General features: G+C 31.6%; 1 protein-coding gene and 1 long non-coding RNA gene across 10 annotated transcripts in view; both read right to left on the bottom strand.

The window, feature by feature from the left end:
- Nucleotides 1–26,287, bottom strand: part of LOC127280843 (caskin-1) — an 88,259-nt gene that overhangs the window by 37,428 nt on the left and 24,544 nt on the right. The window lies entirely within an intron of this gene.
- On the bottom strand, nucleotides 1,676–3,987 carry LOC127280912 (uncharacterized). 5 transcript variants are annotated; one of them, XR_007842891.1, is made up of 4 exons: nucleotides 3,506–3,987; nucleotides 3,200–3,352; nucleotides 2,741–2,893; nucleotides 1,676–1,975 (listed from the first exon to the last, which is right to left on the bottom strand). It is a non-coding gene; the product is annotated as an uncharacterized LOC127280912 (long non-coding RNA). The 5 variants fall into 5 exon arrangements; XR_007842889.1 differs by lacking the exon at nucleotides 1,676–1,975 and adding an exon at nucleotides 2,142–2,587; XR_007842892.1 differs by lacking the exon at nucleotides 1,676–1,975 and adding an exon at nucleotides 2,142–2,434.

Genomic DNA, 26,287 nt, shown 5'->3' with positions numbered 1-26,287 from the left:
AATGGAAGAATAAATTATGATAAAACTTTGATTAAATAAATAAATTCTAAACTTCTGGAGCTTCTTTTAAATTCAAATTTTACTGTCAAATATTGCTTCACATGTATTAAACACGGATAAAATAATGATTTCTACAAAGCTAATTAAGGGTTTTAAAAAACCCTTATTTTATCTTCTATTTTTTCATTATGGTAATTTTTGATAAACAAGTGTGATTATGAAAAAAAATTGTATATCAAATATTACAAATATCAGATATGCAATGGAACTTTCTGAAAATGTATTTTCTTTTTTTTGATTATATTGCGCGACCATGAAACACGTAAGAAGTTAGATTAAATACTGCACAAGCGAGTTATATGGAGGCGATAATTAATAAGATGAGTACACGTACACTCGCATATAATATGCACACGAACAAAGAATTCATCTTGCAAGCATATACATAAGGGACAGTTCAAGAGATAACGACTGAGGCTGTAAATGACCGCAACGTGTAGGCATATACATGTAATACACATATATAAAATAAGAAGTATACAGGGTGCTCTGAATTTACTTGCTTCACAGATGAGAGAAGAGAGACCAGTTCTCTGGTGCACTAAGTGGTTCGCCTATCGCTGGCTATAATTTTTTTTACTTTATTTTATATGAACATTTCCCAGCTGAACGACATCACGTTTATATAGTTCTAATTAAAAAAAAATTTTAACTCTCAACATTTCAGAAAGTACCAATGTATTTTCATGGTTCATGAAATCAGTTGGTTATCATCATATTTGATAAAAATTAAAAAACCAAGAGTCTATATCATATCTTTTTCAATATAATATACAGGAAGGAAAAGAGTAAATCTGTGAGAATTTTGAAATTAAAGAAATTACTCTAAAGATGCCACTTAAAATTTTACTATGTCTATAATTCTTTCATTTAGTAATTTTCATAATAATAATAATTACGATTATTGGCAGTGAAAATGTGTTTTAAAATGAGAGAAGCGAGTTGCTTGAATCGTTCAGTCATAAAAAAAATCGCGTCGTAAATCAAAATTTTTGTTAAAACGTTGATAACTATTTTTCTATAATATTTTTCTATCAAATACATTATTATTATTAGAATATCTAATTTTTTGATTCGCCTAATAAAATTGTTGTTTCTTGACCAAATCAAAATGTCAAATACAAATATTTTATCCGTGTAATAATAAGTAATATTTAATTAATAATAATAGAAAGTGACAAAGCAGTAGTTTAATATTTAATTAATTATTAGTAGCACTAATAATTTGTAGTAATAAAAAGTGACACGAATGATAGATAGTAGTAATAATTTAGAATAATAATAGCTTCTATAATTCATAGGTCGGTGAAGTTCACATCGATTATGATCATCGAAAATCTTAAATCCAAGTTACTCCATAAACACAACAAAAACTTACATAAAACTTCAAAAAAAGATTATACTTAACAAAAAAATTCAGTTCAACCCCAATTTCATTAAAAAAAACACCCCTAGTATAACCCCCTATAATGACACATTGAAAAAAAATTCCCAAAAAATTCAATTTTTCTTAGGCTCAAAATTTTTTTTCATATTCTCGCACTAAACACACCTACAAGTGTTGAAAAAAATTGACACCCCAAAAAAAGTGGGGGAAAGTCCCCAAAACCTACCCTAAAGACCCCATCTTTAATAAAAAAATTCCCAAAAAATTCAATTTTTCTTAGGCTCAAAATTTTTTTTCATATTCTCGCACTAAACACACCTACAAGTGTTGAAAAAAATTGACACCCCAAAAAAAGTGGGGGAAAGTCCCCAAAACCTACCCTAAAGACCCCATCTTTAATAAAAAAATTCCCAAAAAATTCAATTTTTCTTAGGCTCAAAATTTTTTTTCATATTCTCGCACTAAACACACCTACAAGTGTTGAAAAAAATTGACACCCCAAAAAAAGTGGGGGAAAGTCCCCAAAACCTACCCTAAAGACCCCATCTTTAATAAAAAAATTCCCAAAAAATTCAATTTTTCTTAGGCTCAAAATTTTTTTTCATATTCTCGCACTAAACACACCTACAAGTGTTGAAAAAAATTGACACCCCAAAAAAAGTGGGGGAAAGTCCCCAAAACCTACCCTAAAGACCCCATATTTAATAAAAAAATTCCCAAAAAATTCAATTTTTCTTAGGCTCAAAATTTTTTTTCATATTCTCGCACTAAACACACCTACAAGTGTTGAAAAAAATTGACACCCCAAAAAAAGTGGGGGAAAGTCCCCAAAACCTACCCTAAAGACCCCATCTTTAATAAAAAAATTCCCAAAAAATTCAATTTTTCTTAGGCTCAAAATTTTTTTTCATATTCTCGCACTAAACACACCTACAAGTGTTGAAAAAAATTGACACCCCAAAAAAAGTGGGGGAAAGTCCCCAAAACCTACCCTAAAGACCCCATCTTTAATAAAAAAATTCCCAAAAAATTCAATTTTTCTTAGGCTCAAAATTTTTTTTCATATTCTCGCACTAAACACACCTACAAGTGTTGAAAAAAATTGACACCCCAAAAAAAGTGGGGGAAAGTCCCCAAAACCTACCCTAAAGACCCCATATTTAATAAAAAAATTCCAAAAAAATTCAATTTTTCTTAGGCTCAAAATTTTTTTTCATATTCTCGCACTAAACACACCTACAAGTGTTGAAAAAAATTGACACCCCAAAAAAAGTGGGGGAAAGTACCCAAAACCTACCCTAAAGACCCCATATTTAATAAAAAAATTCCCAAAAAATTCAATTTTTCTTAGGCTCAAAATTTTTTTTCATATTCTCGCACTAAACACACCTACAAGTGTTGAAAAAAATTGACACCCCAAAAAAAGTGGGGGAAAGTCCCCAAAACCTACCCTAAAGACCGCATCTTTAATAAAAAAATTCCAAAAAAATTCAATTTTTCTTAGGCTCAAAATTTTTTTTCATATTCTCGCACTAAACACACCTACAAGTGTTGAAAAAAATTAACACCCCAAAAAAAGTGGGGGAAAGTCCCCAAAACCTACCCTAAAGACCGCATCTTTAATAAAAAAATTCCAAAAAAATTCAATTTTTCTTAGGCTCAAAATTTTTTTTCATATTCTCGCACTAAACACACCTACAAGTGTTGAAAAAAATTAACACCCCAAAAAAAGTGGGGGAAAGTCCCCAAAACCTACCCTAAAGACCCCATATTTAATAAAAAAATTCCCAAAAAATTCAATTTTTCTTAGGCTCAAAATTTTTTTTCATATTCTCGCACTAAACACACCTACAAGTGTTGAAAAAAATTGACACCCCAAAAAAAGTGGGGGAAAGTCCCCAAAACCTACCCTAAAGACCCCATCTTTAATAAAAAAATTCCCAAAAAATTCAATTTTTCTTAGGCTCAAAATTTTTTTTCATATTCTCGCACTAAACACACCTACAAGTGTTGAAAAAAATTGTCACCCCAAAAAAAGTGGGGGAAAGTCCCCAAAACCTACCCTAAAGACCCCATCTTAAATAAAAAATTTCCAAAAAATTCAATTTTTCTTAGGCTCAAAATTTTTTTTCATATTCTCGCACTAAACACACCTACAAGTGTTGAAAAAAATTGACACCCCAAAAAAAGTGGGGGAAAGTCCCCAAAACCTACCCTAAAGACCCCATCTTAAATAAAAAATTTCCAAAAAATTTAATTTTTCTTAGGCTCAAAATTTTTTTTCATATTCTCGCACTAAACACACCTACAAGTGTTGAAAAAAATTGACACCCCAAAAAAAGTGGGGGAAAGTCCCCAAAACCTACCCTAAAGACCCCATATTTAATAAAAAAATTCCCAAAAAATTCAATTTTTCTTAGGCTCAAAATTTTTTTTCATATTCTCGCACTAAACACACCTACAAGTGTTGAAAAAAATTGACACCCCAAAAAAAGTGGGGGAAAGTCCCCAAAACCTACCCTAAAGACCCCATATTTAATAAAAAAATTCCCAAAAAATTCAATTTTTCCTAGGCTCTAAATTTTTTTTCATATTCTCGCACTAAACACACCTACAAGTGTTGAATAAAATTGACACCCCAAAAAAAGTGGGGGAAAGTCCCCAAAACCTACCCTAAAGACCCCATATTTAATAAAAAAATTCCCAAAAAATTCAATTTTTCTTAGGCTCAAAATTTTTTTTCATATTCTCGCACTAAACACACCTACAAGTGTTGAAAAATATTGGCACCCCAAAAAAAGTGGGGGAAAGTCCCCAAAACCTACCCTAAAGACCCCATCTTTGATAAAAAAAATTCCAAAAAAATTCAATTTTTCTTAGGCTCAAAATTTTATATTTTATGTAGTTTTTTATAATTTTGCATATTTTATCCAATAAACAAAAAAAACCATTTAGTATTTTTTTCTGGTTTTTTGCTATAAAAATCAAATTTTTGGGGTATTATTATTATAATATGCGTAATGAGCTCATAAAAATACATAAAAGTATGAAGTATTAAAAATCAAAAATATTTTAAAAAATTCAAAATTGAAACATTTTTTAAAAATTTCAAAAATATTGTAAAAATTGTTTGTCCACGATCGGGCGAGGCTTAAAATTTTGGCAAAAAGTATTTTTTTGAAAAAATTTTTAAATTTTTTTGTTTGTTTGTTGTTTTTTGATTTTACATTCTGACAATAATTGATGATTGCCAAAATAGTTTGCATATTCAAGCAGTCGGGAAAGTTTGTCGAAGCTGAAAATTTAAAATTCAACAAAAAAGTCACAAAAATTTTATTTGTTTGTGAATATGATGTTTTTTATAAATGTTTATTTACTAATTGAATCTAAAAACATCATTTTGTCTATGTGGAAATTTGTAGCCGCGTAGAGAATAAATGTTAAAATCTTTCAAAAAACAGGCGTGATTAGCCATGAATTTGACTATTGTGTGGAGCAAGGTGTGGAGGCAAGAATAGTGAGGATAGAGACGAACGTGGATATTCGGCTGCGTTCGTCTTTGGTCGGCTCTTTGCTTTACGTTATCCCCACCGCTCCGCTCACTCCACAGACCCCGGCGAAAGTCTATAACTGCTTGGAAATCTGATTTTGCCTTTTTCGTCGTATTTTTTCTCTCTCCACTCGGACCCAATTTAAACGCGCTTGGGTGAAAAAGTGAAGATTCAACGAAGCTGAATTACGCAACGTTTATATAGGATAAACGATTTTTAAAGAAATAATTTTTTAATTGAAAAATTCTAAAAAAATTTTTTTTATAATATGTTGATTAATAAAAACTACAAAGAAATTTTTAAAGTAAAAATTTCAAGATTTTTTCATTTTAAAAAATTATTTCTTTAAAAAACGTTTATCATAAATATTGCGATCTTCAGATTATTAAGATTATTATTATTACTATTAAAATATATTAAAATAATCTAGAAATTTTTACTTTAAAAATTTTTTTTTAGTTTTTATTAATCAACATATTATAAAAAAATTTTTTTTAGAATATTTCAATTGAAAAATTATTTCCTTAAAAATCGTTTATTTTATTTAAACGTTGCGTAATTCAGCTTCGTTGAATCTTCACTTTTTCACCCAACCGCGTTTAAATTGGGTCCGAGTGGAGAGAGAAAAAATACGACGAAAAAGGCAAAATCAGATTTCCAAGCAGTCATAGACTTTCGCCGGGGTCTGTGGAGTGAGCGGCGCGGTGGGGATAACGTAAAGCAAAGAGCCGACCAAAGACGAACGCAACCGAATATCCACGATCGGCTCTATCCTCACTATTCATGCCTTCACACTATAGTCAAATTCAAGGCTAATCACGCCTGTTGTTTGAAAAGATTTTAACATTTATTCTCTACGCGGCTACAAATTTCCACATAGAAAATGATGTTTTTAGTTTCAATTAGTAAATAAACATTTTAAAAAAACATCATATTCACAAACAAATAAAATTTTTGTAATTTTTTGCTAAATTTAAAACTTTCAACTTCGACAAACTTCCCCGACTGCTTGCATATACAAACTATTTTGGCAATTGTCAATTATTGCCAGAATGTAAAATCAACAAACAAAAAATTTAGTCTCGCTTTTTCTTTGCGAGAAATAAATTTTTTAATAGAAATTTTTCACGTTTTTCAACTTTTGACAAAAGCTGAACTACGCAACGTTTATGATAAACCATTTTTAAAAATGTAAAATTCTATAATTTTTTGCTTGACAAATATTTTTTATAATTTGTTGATTAATGAAAACTACAAGAAATATTTTTCAGACAAAAATTTAAAGAATTTTTTATTTTAAAAAATTATTTCGTTTGTCATAAACGTTGCGTACTTCAGCTACGTAAAATTTGGGTGTGAACAAGACAAATTTCCCACATGGCTTGGATGTCTACATTTTATTAAAGTTATCTACACTCAGAAAAAAAATATATTTGAACCAAATGTACCATTTTTTTAAATTTACCTAATTTTTTGGTTAGTTCAAACAAAATTTGTTCAATTCAAATAAATATTTATTTGATCTAAATAACTGTTTAGTTTATTTTAATAAATTTTTTGAACAAAGAAAAAATTTAATTGAACTAAATAAACGTTTGGTTTATGGAATCACATGTTTGGTTAACTGTATATCAATGCATTTATTTTGTTGATTTCACCAAAATTTGGTTGCTTCAAACGAATTTTTTTCTGAGTGTACTATAAATAGGAAGTCAAAATAAGAATAAAATTTTTGGTCTCTCATTTAGTTTTCGAGAAATAAATTTTCTATTTGAAATTTTTTAATTTTTTGGAGTCTTTCCACAACTTGTTAGGGGGTGTCAATTTTTTTTAACACTTTTAGGTGTGTTTAGTGCAAGAATTTGAAATAAAATTGAGAGCCTAAGAAAAATTGAATTTTTTTTTATCAAAGATGGGGACTTTAGGGTAGGTTTTGGGGGCTTTCCCCCACTTTTTTTGGGGTGCCAATTTTTTTCAACACTTGTAGGTGTGTTTTGTGCCAGAATTTGAAATAAAATTGTAAGCCTAAGAAAAATTGAATTTTTTTGGAATTTTTTTATTAAAGATGCGGTCTTTAGGGTAGGTTTTGGGGACTTTCCCCCACTTTTTTTGGGGTGTCAATTTTTTTCAACACTTGTAGGTGTGTTTTGTGCTAGAATTTGAAATAAAATTGTAAGCCTAAAAAAAATTGAATTTTTTGGTAATTTTTTTATTAAAGATGGGGTCTTTAGGGTAGGTTTTGGGGACTTTCCCCCACTTTTTTTGGGGTGTCAATTTTTTTCAACACTTGTAGGTGTGTTTAGTGCGAGAATATGAAAAAAAATTTTGAGCCTAAGAAAAATTGAATTTTTTGGGAATTTTTTTATTAAATATGGGGTCTTTAGGGTAGGTTTTGGGGACTTTCCCCCACTTTTTTTGGGGTGTCAATTTTTTTCAACACTTGTAGGTGTGTTTAGTGCGAGAATATGAAAAAAAATTTTGAGCCTAAGAAAAATTGAATTTTTTGGAAATTTTTTATTTAAGATGGGGTCTTTAGGGTAGGTTTTGGGGACTTTCCCCCACTTTTTTTGGGGTGTCAATTTTTTTCAACACTTGTAGGTGTGTTTAGTGCGAGAATATGAAAAAAAATTTTGAGCCTAAGAAAAATTGAATTTTTTTATTAAATATGGGGTCTTTAGGGTAGGTTTTGGGGACTTTCCCCCACTTTTTTTGGGGTGTCAATTTTTTTCAACACTTGTAGGTGTGTTTAGTGCGAGAATATGAAAAAAAATTGTGAGCCTAAGAAAAATTGAATTTTTTGGTAATTTTTTTATTAAAGATGGGGTCTTTAGGGTAGGTTTTGGGGACTTTCCCCCACTTTTTTTGGGGTGTCAATTTTTTTCAACACTTGTAGGTGTGTTTAGTGCGAGAATATGAAAAAAAATTTTGAGCCTAAGAAAAATTGAATTTTTTGGGAATTTTTTTATTAAAGATGGGGTCTTTAGGGTAGGTTTTGGGGACTTTCCCCCACTTTTTTTGGGGTGTCAATTTTTTTCAACACTTGTAGGTGTGTTTAGTGCGAGAATATGAAAAAAAATTTTGAGCCTAAGAAAAATTGAATTTTTTTGGAATTTTTTTATTAAAGATGCGGTCTTTAGGGTAGGTTTTGGGGACTTTCCCCCACTTTTTTTGGGGTGTCAATTTTTTTCAACACTTGTAGGTGTGTTTAGTGCGAAAATATGAAAAAAAATTTTGAGCCTAAGAAAAATTGAATTTTTTGGGAATTTTTTTATTTAAGATGGGGTCTTTAGGGTAGGTTTTGGGGACTTTCCCCCACTTTTTTTGGGGTGTCAATTTTTTTCAACACTTGTAGGTGTGTTTAGTGCGAGAATATGAAAAAAAATTTTGAGCCTAAGAAAAATTGAATTTTTTGGGAATTTTTTTATTAAAGATGGGGTCTTTAGGGTAGGTTTTGGGGACTTTCCCCCACTTTTTTTGGGGTGTCAATTTTTTTCAACACTTGTAGGTGTGTTTAGTGCGAGAATATGAAAAAAAATTTTGAGCCTAAGAAAAATTGAATTTTTTGGGAATTTTTTTATTAAAGATGGGGTCTTTAGGGTAGGTTTTGGGGACTTTCCCCCACTTTTTTTGGGGTGTCAATTTATTTCAACACTTGTAGGTGTGTTTAGTGCGAGAATATGAAAAAAAATTTTGAGCCTAAGAAAAATTGAATTTTTTGGAAATTTTTTATTTAAGATGGGGTCTTTAGGGTAGGTTTTGGGGACTTTCCCCCACTTTTTTTGGGGTGTCAATTTTTTTCAACACTTGTAGGTGTGTTTAGTGCGAGAATATGAAAAAAAATTTTGAGCCTAAGAAAAATTGAATTTTTTGTGGATTTTTTTTATTAAATATGGGGTCTTTAGGGTAGGTTTTGGGGACTTTCCCCCACTTTTTTTGGGGTGTCAATTTTTTTCAACACTTGTAGGTGTGTTTTGTGCTAGAATTTGAAATAAAATTGTAAGCCTAAAAAAAATTGAATTTTTTGGTAATTTTTTTATTAAAGATGGGGTCTTTAGGGTAGGTTTTGGGGACTTTCCCCCACTTTTTTTGGGGTGTCAATTTTTTTCAACACTTGTAGGTGTGTTTAGTGCGAGAATATGAAAAAAAATTTTGAGCCTAAGAAAAATTGAATTTTTTGGGAATTTTTTTATTAAATATGGGGTCTTTAGGGTAGGTTTTGGGGACTTTCCCCCACTTTTTTTGAGGTGTCAATTTTTTTTAACACTTGTAGGTGTGTTTAGTGCGAGAATATGAAAAAAAATTTTGAGCCTAAGAAAAATTGAATTTTTTGGAAATTTTTTATTTAAGATGGGGTCTTTAGGGTAGGTTTTGGGGACTTTCCCCCACTTTTTTTGGGGTGTCAATTTTTTTCAACACTTGTAGGTGTGTTTAGTGCGAGAATATGAAAAAAAATTTTGAGCCTAAGAAAAATTGAATTTTTTGGGAATTTTTTTATTAAAGATGGGGTCTTTAGGGTAGGTTTTGGGGACTTTCCCCCACTTTTTTTGGGGTGTCAATTTTTTTCAACACTTGTAGGTGTGTTTAGTGCGAGAATATGAAAAAAAATTTTGAGCCTAAGAAAAATTGAATTTTTTTGGAATTTTTTTATTAAAGATGCGGTCTTTAGGGTAGGTTTTGGGGACTTTCCCCCACTTTTTTTGGGGTGTCAATTTTTTTCAACACTTGTAGGTGTGTTTAGTGCGAAAATATGAAAAAAAATTTTGAGCCTAAGAAAAATTGAATTTTTTGGGAATTTTTTTATTTAAGATGGGGTCTTTAGGGTAGGTTTTGGGGACTTTCCCCCACTTTTTTTGGGGTGTCAATTTTTTTCAACACTTGTAGGTGTGTTTAGTGCGAGAATATGAAAAAAAATTTTGAGCCTAAGAAAAATTGAATTTTTTGGGAATTTTTTTATTAAAGATGGGGTCTTTAGGGTAGGTTTTGGGGACTTTCCCCCACTTTTTTTGGGGTGTCAATTTTTTTCAACACTTGTAGGTGTGTTTAGTGCGAGAATATGAAAAAAAATTTTGAGCCTAAGAAAAATTGAATTTTTTGGGAATTTTTTTATTAAAGATGGGGTCTTTAGGGTAGGTTTTGGGGACTTTCCCCCACTTTTTTTGGGGTGTCAATTTATTTCAACACTTGTAGGTGTGTTTAGTGCGAGAATATGAAAAAAAATTTTGAGCCTAAGAAAAATTGAATTTTTTGGAAATTTTTTATTTAAGATGGGGTCTTTAGGGTAGGTTTTGGGGACTTTCCCCCACTTTTTTTGGGGTGTCAATTTTTTTCAACACTTGTAGGTGTGTTTAGTGCGAGAATATGAAAAAAAATTTTGAGCCTAAGAAAAATTGAATTTTTTGTGGATTTTTTTTATTAAATATGGGGTCTTTAGGGTAGGTTTTGGGGACTTTCCCCCACTTTTTTTGGGGTGTCAATTTTTTTCAACACTTGTAGGTGTGTTTTGTGCTAGAATTTGAAATAAAATTGTAAGCCTAAAAAAAATTGAATTTTTTGGTAATTTTTTTATTAAAGATGGGGTCTTTAGGGTAGGTTTTGGGGACTTTCCCCCACTTTTTTTGGGGTGTCAATTTTTTTCAACACTTGTAGGTGTGTTTAGTGCGAGAATATGAAAAAAAATTTTGAGCCTAAGAAAAATTGAATTTTTTGGGAATTTTTTTATTAAATATGGGGTCTTTAGGGTAGGTTTTGGGGACTTTCCCCCACTTTTTTTGAGGTGTCAATTTTTTTTAACACTTGTAGGTGTGTTTAGTGCGAGAATATGAAAAAAAATTTTGAGCCTAAGAAAAATTGAATTTTTTGGAAATTTTTTATTTAAGATGGGGTCTTTAGGGTAGGTTTTGGGGACTTTCCCCCACTTTTTTTGGGGTGTCAATTTTTTTCAACACTTGTAGGTGTGTTTAGTGCGAGAATATGAAAAAAAATTTTGAGCCTAAGAAAAATTGAATTTTTTTATTAAATATGGGGTCTTTAGGGTAGGTTTTGGGGACTTTCCCCCACTTTTTTTGGGGTGTCAATTTTTTTCAACACTTGTAGGTGTGTTTAGTGCGAGAATATGAAAAAAAATTGTGAGCCTAAGAAAAATTGAATTTTTTGGTAATTTTTTTATTAAAGATGGGGTCTTTAGGGTAGGTTTTGGGGACTTTCCCCCACTTTTTTTGGGGTGTCAATTTTTTTCAACACTTGTAGGTGTGTTTAGTGCGAGAATATGAAAAAAAATTTTGAGCCTAAGAAAAATTGAATTTTTTGGGAATTTTTTTATTAAAGATGGGGTCTTTAGGGTAGGTTTTGGGGACTTTCCCCCACTTTTTTTGGGGTGTCAATTTTTTTCAACACTTGTAGGTGTGTTTAGTGCGAGAATATGAAAAAAAATTTTGAGCCTAAGAAAAATTGAATTTTTTTGGAATTTTTTTATTAAAGATGCGGTCTTTAGGGTAGGTTTTGGGGACTTTCCCCCACTTTTTTTGGGGTGTTAATTTTTTTCAACACTTGTAGGTGTGTTTAGTGCGAGAATATGAAAAAAAATTTTGAGCCTAAGAAAAATTGAATTTTTTTGGAATTTTTTTATTAAAGATGCGGTCTTTAGGGTAGGTTTTGGGGACTTTCCCCCACTTTTTTTGGGGTGTCAATTTTTTTCAACACTTGTAGGTGTGTTTAGTGCGAGAATATGAAAAAAAATTTTGAGCCTAAGAAAAATTGAATTTTTTGGGAATTTTTTTATTAAAGATGGGGTCTTTAGGGTAGGTTTTGGGGACTTTCCCCCACTTTTTTTGGGGTGTCAATTTTTTTCAACACTTGTAGGTGTGTTTAGTGCGAGAATATGAAAAAAAATTTTGAGCCTAAGAAAAATTGAATTTTTTGGGAATTTTTTTATTAAAGATGGGGTCTTTAGGGTAGGTTTTGGGGACTTTCCCCCACTTTTTTTGGGGTGTCAATTTTTTTCAACACTTGTAGGTGTGTTTAGTGCGAGAATATGAAAAAAAATTTTGAGCCTAAGAAAAATTGAATTTTTTGGGAATTTTTTTATTAAAGATGGGGTCTTTAGGGTAGGTTTTGGGGACTTTCCCCCACTTTTTTTGGGGTGTCAATTTTTTTCAACACTTGTAGGTGTGTTTAGTGCGAGAATATGAAAAAAAATTTTGAGCCTAAGAAAAATTGAATTTTTTGGAAATTTTTTATTTAAGATGGGGTCTTTAGGGTAGGTTTTGGGGACTTTCCCCCACTTTTTTTGGGGTGTCAATTTTTTTCAACACTTGTAGGTGTGTTTAGTGCGAGAATATGAAAAAAAATTTTGAGCCTAAGAAAAATTGAATTTTTTGTGGATTTTTTTTATTAAATATGGGGTCTTTAGGGTAGGTTTTGGGGACTTTCCCCCACTTTTTTTGGGGTGTCAATTTTTTTCAACACTTGTAGGTGTGTTTAGTGCGAGAATATGAAAAAAAATTTTGAGCCTAAGAAAAATTGAATTTTTTGGGAATTTTTTTATTAAATATGGGGTCTTTAGGGTAGGTTTTGGGGACTTTCCCCCACTTTTTTTGGGGTATCAATTTTTTTCAACACTTGTAGGTGTGTTTAGTGCGAGAATATGAAAAAAAATTTTGAGCCTAAGAAAAATTGAATTTTTTGGGAATTTTTTTATTAAATATGGGGTCTTTAGGGTAGGTTTTGGGGACTTTCCCCCACTTTTTTTGGGGTGTCAATTTTTTTCAACACTTGTAGGTGTGTTTAGTGCGAGAATATGAAAAAAAATTTTGAGCCTAAGAAAAATTGAATTTTTTTGGAATTTTTTTATTAAAGATGCGGTCTTTAGGGTAGGTTTTGGGGACTTTCCCCCACTTTTTTTGGGGTGTTAATTTTTTTCAACACTTGTAGGTGTGTTTAGTGCGAGAATATGAAAAAAAATTTTGAGCCTAAGAAAAATTGAATTTTTTTGGAATTTTTTTATTAAAGATGCGGTCTTTAGGGTAGGTTTTGGGGACTTTCCCCCACTTTTTTTGGGGTGTCAATTTTTTTCAACACTTGTAGGTGTGTTTAGTGCGAGAATATGAAAAAAAATTTTGAGCCTAAGAAAAATTGAATTTTTTGGGAATTTTTTTATTAAATATGGGGTCTTTAGGGTAGGTTTTGGGTACTTTCCCCCACTTTTTTTGGGGTGTCAATTTTTTTCAACACTTGTAGGTGTGTTTAGTGCGAGAATATGAAAAAAAATTTTGAGCCTAAGAAAAATTGAATTTTTTGGGAATTTTTTTATTAAATATGGGGTCTTTAGGGTAGGTTTTGGGGACTTTCCCCCACTTTTTTTGGGGTGTCAATTTTTTTCAACACTTGTAGGTGTGTTTAGTGCGAGAATATGAAAAAAAATTTTGAGCCTAAGAAAAATTGAATTTTTTTGGAATTTTTTTATTAAAGATGCGGTCTTTAGGGTAGGTTTTGGGGACTTTCCCCCACTTTTTTTGGGGTGTCAATTTTTTTCAACACTTGTAGGTGTGTTTAGTGCGAGAATATGAAAAAAAATTTTGAGCCTAAGAAAAATTGAATTTTTTGGGAATTTTTTTATTAAATATGGGGTCTTTAGGGTAGGTTTTGGGTACTTTCCCCCACTTTTTTTGGGGTGTCAATTTTTTTCAACACTTGTAGGTGTGTTTAGTGCGAGAATATGAAAAAAAATTTTGAGCCTAAGAAAAATTGAATTTTTTGGGAATTTTTTTATTAAATATGGGGTCTTTAGGGTAGGTTTTGGGGACTTTCCCCCACTTTTTTTGGGGTGTCAATTTTTTTCAACACTTGTAGGTGTGTTTAGTGCGAGAATATGAAAAAAAATTTTGAGCCTAAGAAAAATTGAATTTTTTGTGGATTTTTTTTATTAAATATGGGGTCTTTAGGGTAGGTTTTGGGGACTTTCCTCCACTTTTTTTGGGGTGTCAATTTTTTTCAACACTTGTAGGTGTGTTTAGTGCGAGAATATGAAAAAAAATTTTGAGCCTAAGAAAAATTGAATTTTTTGGGAATTTTTTTATTAAATATGGAGTCTTTAGGGTAGGTTTTGGGGACTTTCCCCCACTTTTTTTGGGGTATCAATTTTTTTCAACACTTGTAGGTGTGTTTAGTGCGAGAATATGAAAAAAAATTTTGAGCCTAAGAAAAATTGAATTTTTTGGGAATTTTTTTATTAAATATGGGGTCTTTAGGGTAGGTTTTGGGTACTTTCCCCCACTTTTTTTGGGGTGTCAATTTTTTTCAACACTTGTAGGTGTGTTTAGTGCGAGAATATGAAAAAAAATTTTGAGCCTAAGAAAAATTGAATTTTTTGGGAATTTTTTTATTAAATATGGGGTCTTTAGGGTAGGTTTTGGGGACTTTCCCCCACTTTTTTTGGGGTGTCAATTTTTTTCAACACTTGTAGGTGTGTTTAGTGCGAGAATATGAAAAAAAATTTTGAGCCTAAGAAAAATTGAATTTTTTGGGAATTTTTTTATTAAAGATGGGGTCTTTAGGGTAGGTTTTGGGGACTTTCCCCCACTTTTTTTGGGGTGTCAATTTTTTTCAACACTTGTAGGTGTGTTTAGTGCGAGAATATGAAAAAAAATTTTGAGCCTAAGAAAAATTGAATTTTTTGGGAATTTTTTTATTAAAGATGGGGTCTTTAGGGTAGGTTTTGGGGACTTTCCCCCACTTTTTTTGGGGTGTCAATTTTTTTCAACACTTGTAGGTGTGTTTAGTGCGAGAATATGAAAAAAAATTTTGAGCCTAAGAAAAATTGAATTTTTTGGGAATTTTTTTATTAAAGATGGGGTCTTTAGGGTAGGTTTTGGGGACTTTCCCCCACTTTTTTTGGGGTGTCAATTTTTTTCAACACTTGTAGGTGTGTTTAGTGCGAGAATATGAAAAAAAATTTTGAGCCTAAGAAAAATTGAATTTTTTGGAAATTTTTTATTTAAGATGGGGTCTTTAGGGTAGGTTTTGGGGACTTTCCCCCACTTTTTTTGGGGTGTCAATTTTTTTCAACACTTGTAGGTGTGTTTAGTGCGAGAATATGAAAAAAAATTTTGAGCCTAAGAAAAATTGAATTTTTTGTGGATTTTTTTTATTAAATATGGGGTCTTTAGGGTAGGTTTTGGGGACTTTCCCCCACTTTTTTTGGGGTGTCAATTTTTTTCAACACTTGTAGGTGTGTTTAGTGCGAGAATATGAAAAAAAATTTTGAGCCTAAGAAAAATTGAATTTTTTGGGAATTTTTTTATTAAATATGGGGTCTTTAGGGTAGGTTTTGGGGACTTTCCCCCACTTTTTTTGGGGTATCAATTTTTTTCAACACTTGTAGGTGTGTTTAGTGCGAGAATATGAAAAAAAATTTTGAGCCTAAGAAAAATTGAATTTTTTGGGAATTTTTTTATTAAATATGGGGTCTTTAGGGTAGGTTTTGGGGACTTTCCCCCACTTTTTTTGGGGTGTCAATTTTTTTCAACACTTGTAGGTGTGTTTAGTGCGAGAATATGAAAAAAAATTTTGAGCCTAAGAAAAATTGAATTTTTTTGGAATTTTTTTATTAAAGATGCGGTCTTTAGGGTAGGTTTTGGGGACTTTCCCCCACTTTTTTTGGGGTGTTAATTTTTTTCAACACTTGTAGGTGTGTTTAGTGCGAGAATATGAAAAAAAATTTTGAGCCTAAGAAAAATTGAATTTTTTTGGAATTTTTTTATTAAAGATGCGGTCTTTAGGGTAGGTTTTGGGGACTTTCCCCCACTTTTTTTGGGGTGTCAATTTTTTTCAACACTTGTAGGTGTGTTTAGTGCGAGAATATGAAAAAAAATTTTGAGCCTAAGAAAAATTGAATTTTTTGGGAATTTTTTTATTAAATATGGGGTCTTTAGGGTAGGTTTTGGGTACTTTCCCCCACTTTTTTTGGGGTGTCAATTTTTTTCAACACTTGTAGGTGTGTTTAGTGCGAGAATATGAAAAAAAATTTTGAGCCTAAGAAAAATTGAATTTTTTGGGAATTTTTTTATTAAATATGGGGTCTTTAGGGTAGGTTTTGGGGACTTTCCCCCACTTTTTTTGGGGTGTCAATTTTTTTCAACACTTGTAGGTGTGTTTAGTGCGAGAATATGAAAAAAAATTTTGAGCCTAAGAAAAATTGAATTTTTTGGGAATTTTTTTATTAAAGATGGGGTCTTTAGGGTAGGTTTTGGGGACTTTCCCCCACTTTTTTTGGGGTGTCAATTTTTTTCAACACTTGTAGGTGTGTTTAGTGCGAGAATATGAAAAAAAATTTTGAGCCTAAGAAAAATTGAATTTTTTGGGAATTTTTTTATTAAAGATGGGGTCTTTAGGGTAGGTTTTGGGGACTTTCCCCCACTTTTTTTGGGGTGTCAATTTTTTTCAACACTTGTAGGTGTGTTTAGTGCGAGAATATGAAAAAAAATTTTGAGCCTAAGAAAAATTGAATTTTTTGGGAATTTTTTTATTAAAGATGGGGTCTTTAGGGTAGGTTTTGGGGACTTTCCCCCACTTTTTTTGGGGTGTCAATTTTTTTCAACACTTGTAGGTGTGTTTAGTGCGAGAATATGAAAAAAAATTTTGAGCCTAAGAAAAATTGAATTTTTTGTGGATTTTTTTTATTAAATATGGGGTCTTTAGGGTAGGTTTTGGGGACTTTCCCCCACTTTTTTTGGGGTGTCAATTTTTTTCAACACTTGTAGGTGTGTTTAGTGCGAGAATATGAAAAAAAATTTTGAGCCTAAGAAAAATTGAATTTTTTTATTAAATATGGGGTCTTTAGGGTAGGTTTTGGGGACTTTCCCCCACTTTTTTTGGGGTGTCAATTTTTTTCAACACTTGTAGGTGTGTTTAGTGCGAGAATATGAAAAAAAATTTTGAGCCTAAGAAAAATTGAATTTTTTGTGGATTTTTTTTATTAAATATGGGGTCTTTAGGGTAGGTTTTGGGGACTTTCCCCCACTTTTTTTGAGGTGTCAATTTTTTTCAACACTTGTAGGTGTGTTTAGTGCGAGAATATGAAAAAAAATTTTGAGCCTAAGAAAAATTGAATTTTTTGGAAATTTTTTATTTAAGATGGGGTCTTTAGGGTAGGTTTTGGGGACTTTCCCCCACTTTTTTTGGGGTGTCAATTTTTTTCAACACTTGTAGGTGTGTTTAGTGCGAGAATATGAAAAAAAATTTTGAGCCTAAGAAAAATTGAATTTTTTTATTAAATATGGGGTCTTTAGGGTAGGTTTTGGGGACTTTCCCCCACTTTTTTTGGGGTGTCAATTTTTTTCAACACTTGTAGGTGTGTTTAGTGCGAGAATATGAAAAAAAATTGTGAGCCTAAGAAAAATTGAATTTTTTGGTAATTTTTTTATTAAAGATGGGGTCTTTAGGGTAGGTTTTGGGGACTTTCCCCCACTTTTTTTGGGGTGTCAATTTTTTTCAACACTTGTAGGTGTGTTTAGTGCGAGAATATGAAAAAAAATTTTGAGCCTAAGAAAAATTGAATTTTTTGGGAATTTTTTTATTAAAGATGGGGTCTTTAGGGTAGGTTTTGGGGACTTTCCCCCACTTTTTTTGGGGTGTCAATTTTTTTCAACACTTGTAGGTGTGTTTAGTGCGAGAATATGAAAAAAAATTTTGAGCCTAAGAAAAATTGAATTTTTTTGGAATTTTTTTATTAAAGATGCGGTCTTTAGGGTAGGTTTTGGGGACTTTCCCCCACTTTTTTTGGGGTGTCAATTTTTTTCAACACTTGTAGGTGTGTTTAGTGCGAAAATATGAAAAAAAATTTTGAGCCTAAGAAAAATTGAATTTTTTGGGAATTTTTTTATTTAAGATGGGGTCTTTAGGGTAGGTTTTGGGGACTTTCCCCCACTTTTTTTGGGGTGTCAATTTTTTTCAACACTTGTAGGTGTGTTTAGTGCGAGAATATGAAAAAAAATTTTGAGCCTAAGAAAAATTGAATTTTTTGGGAATTTTTTTATTAAAGATGGGGTCTTTAGGGTAGGTTTTGGGGACTTTCCCCCACTTTTTTTGGGGTGTCAATTTTTTTCAACACTTGTAGGTGTGTTTAGTGCGAGAATATGAAAAAAAATTTTGAGCCTAAGAAAAATTGAATTTTTTGGGAATTTTTTTATTAAAGATGGGGTCTTTAGGGTAGGTTTTGGGGACTTTCCCCCACTTTTTTTGGGGTGTCAATTTATTTCAACACTTGTAGGTGTGTTTAGTGCGAGAATATGAAAAAAAATTTTGAGCCTAAGAAAAATTGAATTTTTTGGAAATTTTTTATTTAAGATGGGGTCTTTAGGGTAGGTTTTGGGGACTTTCCCCCACTTTTTTTGGGGTGTCAATTTTTTTCAACACTTGTAGGTGTGTTTAGTGCGAGAATATGAAAAAAAATTTTGAGCCTAAGAAAAATTGAATTTTTTTATTAAATATGGGGTCTTTAGGGTAGGTTTTGGGGACTTTCCCCCACTTTTTTTGGGGTGTCAATTTTTTTCAACACTTGTAGGTGTGTTTAGTGCGAGAATATGAAAAAAAATTTTGAGCCTAAGAAAAATTGAATTTTTTGGGAATTTTTTTATTAAATATGGGGTCTTTAGGGTAGGTTTTGGGGACTTTCCCCCACTTTTTTTGGGGTGTCAATTTTTTTCAACACTTGTAGGTGTGTTTAGTGCGAGAATATGAAAAAAAATTTTGAGCCTAAGAAAAATTGAATTTTTTGGGAATTTTTTTATTAAATATGGGGTCTTTAGGGTAGGTTTTGGGGACTTTCCCCCACTTTTTTTGGGGTGTCAATTTTTTTCAACACTTGTAGGTGTGTTTAGTGCGAGAATATGAAAAAAAATTTTGAGCCTAAGAAAAATTGAATTTTTTGGGAATTTTTTTATTAAAGATGGGGTCTTTAGGGTAGGTTTTGGGGACTTTCCCCCACTTTTTTTGGGGTGTCAATTTTTTTCAACACTTGTAGGTGTGTTTAGTGCGAGAATATGAAAAAAAAATTTGAGCCTAAGAAAAATTGAATTTTTTGGGAATTTTTTTATTAAAGATGGGGTCTTTAGGGTAGGTTTTGGGGACTTTCCCCCACTTTTTTTGGGGTGTCAATTTTTTTCAACACTTGTAGGTGTGTTTAGTGCGAGAATATGAAAAAAAATTTTGAGCCTAAGAAAAATTGAATTTTTTGGAAATTTTTTATTTAAGATGGGGTCTTTAGGGTAGGTTTTGGGGACTTTCCCCCACTTTTTTTGGGGTGTCAATTTTTTTCAACACTTGTAGGTGTGTTTAGTGCGAGAATATGAAAAAAAATTTTGAGCCTAAGAAAAATTGAATTTTTTGTGGATTTTTTTTATTAAATATGGGGTCTTTAGGGTAGGTTTTGGGGACTTTCCTCCACTTTTTTTGGGGTGTCAATTTTTTTCAACACTTGTAGGTGTGTTTAGTGCGAGAATATGAAAAAAAATTTTGAGCCTAAGAAAAATTGAATTTTTTGGGAATTTTTTTATTAAATATGGGGTCTTTAGGGTAGGTTTTGGGGACTTTCCCCCACTTTTTTTGGGGTATCAATTTTTTTCAACACTTGTAGGTGTGTTTAGTGCGAGAATATGAAAAAAAATTTTGAGCCTAAGAAAAATTGAATTTTTTGGGAATTTTTTTATTAAATATGGGGTCTTTAGGGTAGGTTTTGGGGACTTTCCCCCACTTTTTTTGGGGTGTCAATTTTTTTCAACACTTGTAGGTGTGTTTAGTGCGAGAATATGAAAAAAAATTTTGAGCCTAAGAAAAATTGAATTTTTTTGGAATTTTTTTATTAAAGATGCGGTCTTTAGGGTAGGTTTTGGGGACTTTCCCCCACTTTTTTTGGGGTGTTAATTTTTTTCAACACTTGTAGGTGTGTTTAGTGCGAGAATATGAAAAAAAATTTTGAGCCTAAGAAAAATTGAATTTTTTTGGAATTTTTTTATTAAAGATGCGGTCTTTAGGGTAGGTTTTGGGGACTTTCCCCCACTTTTTTTGGGGTGTCAATTTTTTTCAACACTTGTAGGTGTGTTTAGTGCGAGAATATGAAAAAAAATTTTGAGCCTAAGAAAAATTGAATTTTTTGGGAATTTTTTTATTAAATATGGGGTCTTTAGGGTAGGTTTTGGGTACTTTCCCCCACTTTTTTTGGGGTGTCAATTTTTTTCAACACTTGTAGGTGTGTTTAGTGCGAGAATATGAAAAAAAATTTTGAGCCTAAGAAAAATTGAATTTTTTGGGAATTTTTTTATTAAATATGGGGTCTTTAGGGTAGGTTTTGGGGACTTTCCCCCACTTTTTTTGGGGTGTCAATTTTTTTCAACACTTGTAGGTGTGTTTAGTGCGAGAATATGAAAAAAAATTTTGAGCCTAAGAAAAATTGAATTTTTTGGGAATTTTTTTATTAAAGATGGGGTCTTTAGGGTAGGTTTTGGGGACTTTCCCCCACTTTTTTTGGGGTGTCAATTTTTTTCAACACTTGTAGGTGTGTTTAGTGCGAGAATATGAAAAAAAATTTTGAGCCTAAGAAAAATTGAATTTTTTGGGAATTTTTTTATTAAAGATGGGGTCTTTAGGGTAGGTTTTGGGGACTTTCCCCCACTTTTTTTGGGGTGTCAATTTTTTTCAACACTTGTAGGTGTGTTTAGTGCGAGAATATGAAAAAAAATTTTGAGCCTAAGAAAAATTGAATTTTTTGGGAATTTTTTTATTAAAGATGGGGTCTTTAGGGTAGGTTTTGGGGACTTTCCCCCACTTTTTTTGGGGTGTCAATTTTTTTCAACACTTGTAGGTGTGTTTAGTGCGAGAATATGAAAAAAAATTTTGAGCCTAAGAAAAATTGAATTTTTTGGGAATTTTTTTTCAATGTGTCATTATAGGGGGTTATACTAGGGGTGTTTTTTTTAATGAAATTGGGGTTGAACTGAATTTTTTTGTTAAGTATAATCTTTTTTTGAAGTTTTATGTAAGTTTTTGTTGTGTTTATGGAGTAACTTGGATTTAAGATTTTCGATGATCATAATCGATGTGAACTTCACCGACCTTAATTCATAACAATAACTAGTAATCTAGAGAACCTCACGAGCATCCGTTTTCCAACCATTAATGAAATATTTTCTTTGCGAAACTCTTAACTATCAAAGATTTCAAAATAAATCAGTTATCCACCTGACACGAATACAGTAACATTGTATAATAATAATAACAATAATATTATTAATAATTGTTCTTTTATGCAAATTATAAAAAAAAAATGTAAATCAACTTACGAATTTTTCAAAGAGGAAATGTTTGATGATGACTTACCTAAAACAGAAAAAGATAATAAATAGATTAGATATTAATTAATTTATATTAGATAAATTTCAGTTTCATTGGTGTATTTAAAAACTCATTTAAAAACTCTAAATAAATATGAAATATTTAAAAACATTATCTGCGCCTTTGAAAAGGAATAAATTTTAAATGACATATTTTCATCAGTTCATTGAACTTTCCCCGACGGTATTAGTTTGAAAAAGGAACTCTCTCTCTCACACACAAGTTAAAATTCAGGATGTAAAATATTGAATCAGAACAATCCCTCGAAGGATTGATATTTTTTAAACGACTGCAGGTATATATATATAAATACAAGAGCCACATCCCGTCGTTTACACTGATAGACCCGGACGATTCTTATCGCTCGTTGTATTTGTGCTTGAAAATATCGCTTGTCAATTTTTATTATCTTGACGTAGCATATAACTGAAATGGAATAAATATCGAAAATCGAAGTCACTATATTGAAATGGAACCTTTATATAATATAAATGATGAATCTTTCTTAAATCCGGTAAAATATCATTACTATTGACATATTGCTTTATATAAAGCAAAATGAATTCAGAGGAGGGAAAATACACTGAGACATTCAGCTTGTTAAAGCTTTAATTCGTAACATCTGCTTTGGCCATTTGGTTAATATTTGAACATAAACTGAAAGGTGAATACTCTCTTGGACTAGCCGTCTAGCGGCATACTATGCAAACATATATATATATATATTATAGTTGTTGCCTTCCAGCATCTAGTTCCTCTTTTTCTCATCATCTCTCAACTCTTTCTTCTTTACTTGTTTCCTTATTCCCTCTTCCTTTTGTTTCCTATACCACTTTTTTTCTAACACTCATGACTCTCGGTATTCCATGAATAAATAAACTCTACATGACTCCCCATGATGTTAAAGACAAAGATGAAATCCCACAATAATAGTAGATGACTATTACATCTATGTAAAACGAAGATTTTTAAAAATTCTAATCCTAGATAAATATAAATTTAAGAAAAAGATTATATCAAATATACCGTTAAATGGTATGTATACCTTGATCAAAACCCTTTGACATAATAGGGATACTGCAATCGATATCAATTTATTTATTTATTCATATATTATTTTGTAGATTTATGATAATTATTTATTATACTGTAGTATTTAAATTGATATTTTTCATTCGAGTCATCGATATTTATTTGTCATTCTCAAAATATTTTCAAGATGAATCGACAAGATGGAGAGTTAAAAAGCATTTTATCAGAATTGAAGGATGCTGAGTTGTTGGCTGGTAGAATTTCAAAAATAACGACCCATAAAATAGGGGTATAAATATTGTAGGCAGACACATACTGTGCTAGGTTCGAACAGTTACTTTACACTTGAAGGTTTTCATTTCCAGGTGGCTATATCCGCTAACACAATCCTACTTTTTTCGAAACCATATAATCTGTATTTTAGCCCATCGCATATATAGCTACCATATTCCTTTTATTACAGTTTTTTTCTGTCGAATCGTTTATCATTTTTATAGTCCCTTCATATGGCTAAAATAGTCTTTCTTCGCGCCCATGACCATATGCTTTTTAATTGCTTAATGAGAGGCTCTAAAATCTAATACAGGTCTTTTTCTTACCCTTTCATTTTATAGCTTTCTTTAACCCAAAGCAGAACTGTAATAACAAATTTTATTCTGGCTTTAATTTTTTAATAAATAGAAAATTTAAATTGAAACTATACTAAAATCGAAGTATGATTTCTTTTTTGTTTATAGTTTCACGTTACAACCCTATTGTTTCAACTTGGGAGATTTTCATGGTTCTTGATCCGTGAATCCGTATTACGTTTTGTGCGCTCTAGGTGTGTGCTTTCAGTAGCAGCTTTCCAATAAATTTGCCAAGCTTTCTTTTGCTCTCGTTTCATTTTCGACCCGGCTTTTCCGGGCAAACGGTTGCAGCTGCGAGAAGAGAGAGGTCTTGCGGGAAGCGCTTGGAGATGACGTCTTCTGCTGCGAATGGAACGAGTAGAATCAATAATGGACACGAGGTCTGGAAACAGGGCGGATTCGTATAAGAGGGGCGTATTTTCAATTGAAACTAGAATCTATCTAACAAGGCGCAATATATGATTACACATGTGGAAAAATGTCTGCTCTGATGATAGAACGTGACATTCCGTACTTGGATCTAACATTCTAGAGTGTGCAACACTCGTTACTGATTTCCACGCCAGTTGACATGTACGATCGTTACTATATACCGGTTGTTGTAACTATACGAAGACCCGCTCGCAAGATGTTACAAGAGCCTGCGATGACATACAGTTTAAAAGGCTCTTTAGAAAAAGGACTCTCGCATAGTTTCCATAAAGAAAACGAGGGACTTTTGCACCAGATCGTTAAACAGGCAAATTTACGAAACAAGAGTAAATGCAGAAATAAAAAATTTTATATATATTCGGAACAAAGTTGTAGTATATTTTTTTTTAAATCAAAACTGAGAATAAAATTTTTTTTTTTTAGTAGAAATCCTTGAAACCAACAGGGTTGATGTTGCGGATAATGATTGCAGGACTCGTACTCTGTATCCATTTACTTCTACAACTATTTTCAGAGTATAGCCGTAGTAAAATAAAAAAAAAATGAACAGGAAATTAAATGGGGCAGTTGCAAAAGCATTTTACGATATATCTCAAACGCTATTCTCATTTCGCAAAGAAACATTTTCATATAATAGCAATATTATTTAATGAAACAAAATCGTGTTCTAATTAATGAAGAGGATTTGTAAAAAATCACAACTGCCTTCAGTCGATTCATTTGCATATTCTAAAAATATACCGAGATTAACATATTCTTGTAATAAAATATAAAGTCATCTGAAATAAATGTCTTCATTTTGAAATTTTTTCTACTGTTTTAATAAAATATCTCTCCACTATTGCTAATTCAAATATATAAATTGATCTGAAATATTAGTCATATTCATTACATTCTCCACCCTTCTTTTGATAAATCCCGGATGCGTTGAGCCCCATAAAGACTTTCGACAAATTGGTTCACGAGTCAATCTTTCTTATAAATTGAATCGGATGTTCAATACTCTATTCTAAAAGTGGATTATACTTATGGATCGGTGATTTAATATTAGATTTATTTTTACTCCATACAGAAATACTTATTTTTATAAAAAACTTAAATAATCATTAAATTTATTTAAAAGACATTATTGAAAAAATGCCTTAGGAAATTCTAAAATCAATTAGTTAAACATGAACTATCTGTATAATTAGTCATCCGTTTGAAAAACTAATTCCAAAGTCCACTAGGTTTAAGATCTAAAGGTCTCGAGGAAAAATATAAATCACGTCCGAGACTTTATATATATGTCGTAGATAATTTTAGCACCAGAATCAGTGTTAAGACAACACTTCAAGTTTTATTTAACCCTAGAAATACAATTTTTCCTAATGAAAATTTAGCTCCCTTTGTAATACACAATAAATTTAAGTCTCTCCAACAATCACACTGATGCGAACAATTTATTATCATGATGAATAGAAACCAATTATTTTAACATCGTAACACACCGGGATTTGAAATTCCAAAAGATTCACAGAAAGATATATATATTTGTAAGGTTTCGAAATGAAAAGATAATCAAGCTGCACGCGCTATCCGCTTATTTTTACATACCATGAAAAGTGAATCATACTGGATATAGAATGATTCAAACTATTTACGGACAGACGCGCATCGTTTCGTGTTTCATTGAATAAATGGTTTGTGCAAATGATAACAGCATCTTAGAATTACACATATATTAGAGACAAGACTGACAAAGATGAAAAGCTGTCTCTATATATAGCATATAGAGAAAATATAAGAAGAAAAAAAATCAATCCAACGTACATTTCCCAATAAAGTTGCGATTAGCATATACGGAAGGGTCTTCCGCCTTCTTCGATTACGTCCAAATAGGAGTCAATGTCCTCTCCCGCAAGTCCTAACCCTACCACCACTACCACCCGCTGCAATAAAGACCAATCCAGATCCCATATCGATTCAAAATGTCTCCCTGGAATGATTTACGAGGTAATTGCCATTTCGCTGCTATATTTTCTCTCTTTAACCAAAACACCTAGAGGTAATGACCATATTTACCGAACACCTGTATTGCTAAAACATCTTCCGGTTGATAATGTCGCACTCATATTTTATATTATGCTGAAGGTTAAAATTTCCATATTTCAAAAGTTCAAGGTCGTTTGTACTAACTCCTTTGTAAGAAATAAAAGAAAAAAATTTGCATTGAAGAATGATGGAATCATGTATCGGTATACAAACACACAGTAAAGAAAGATGACTATCTGATTCTCACATTAGATTCTGTTTACTCGTTTTCTGCCTTAATTTGTTGTCATTCAGATAGATTTCTCTCTTTTATACTTTCATTTCTCTTTTAACTGACATAATAAATTATTTCCAGAAAATAATTTAATTAGCAAAAAAAAAAAAAAACATTGGAATGAAGTCGTTAAAATCTAAAACTAAAGACCTAATGAGTTGCCCTGTCATTATTGCGAGGTTTCAATTTTCGTAAAGTAATTTAGTTTTATCAGACGTATATGCTGCACTTAACCATTTGAGGATTCTCTTTTATTACCCCAGCATTTAAATGCAAAGTATCGATTCCCCTCAGGAGCTCATATATGTGACTATTTTTCTTATCCTCTTTTCTTTTCTGCTCCGGAAGCTTTCCCGTGACTTTTGTACGAAGCATTTTTCATGTGAAGACTTAAAACCTCTTCGTTTGTCGGAAGAATGGACACTTCAACTTATCTCACAACGTGCGCGCACACAACAAGAAAAGAAATAATTAGTGTGTATAATAAGGAGTGCCTTCTCCGTAA

Source organism: Leptopilina boulardi, unplaced genomic scaffold (assembly GCF_019393585.1).
Source record: "Leptopilina boulardi isolate dan_hultmark-lab unplaced genomic scaffold, ZJU_Lbou_2.1 LbouV2_112, whole genome shotgun sequence".
Lineage (NCBI taxonomy): Eukaryota > Metazoa > Arthropoda > Insecta > Hymenoptera > Figitidae > Leptopilina > Leptopilina boulardi.
This window is presented reverse-complemented; position numbering and strand designations above follow the sequence as displayed.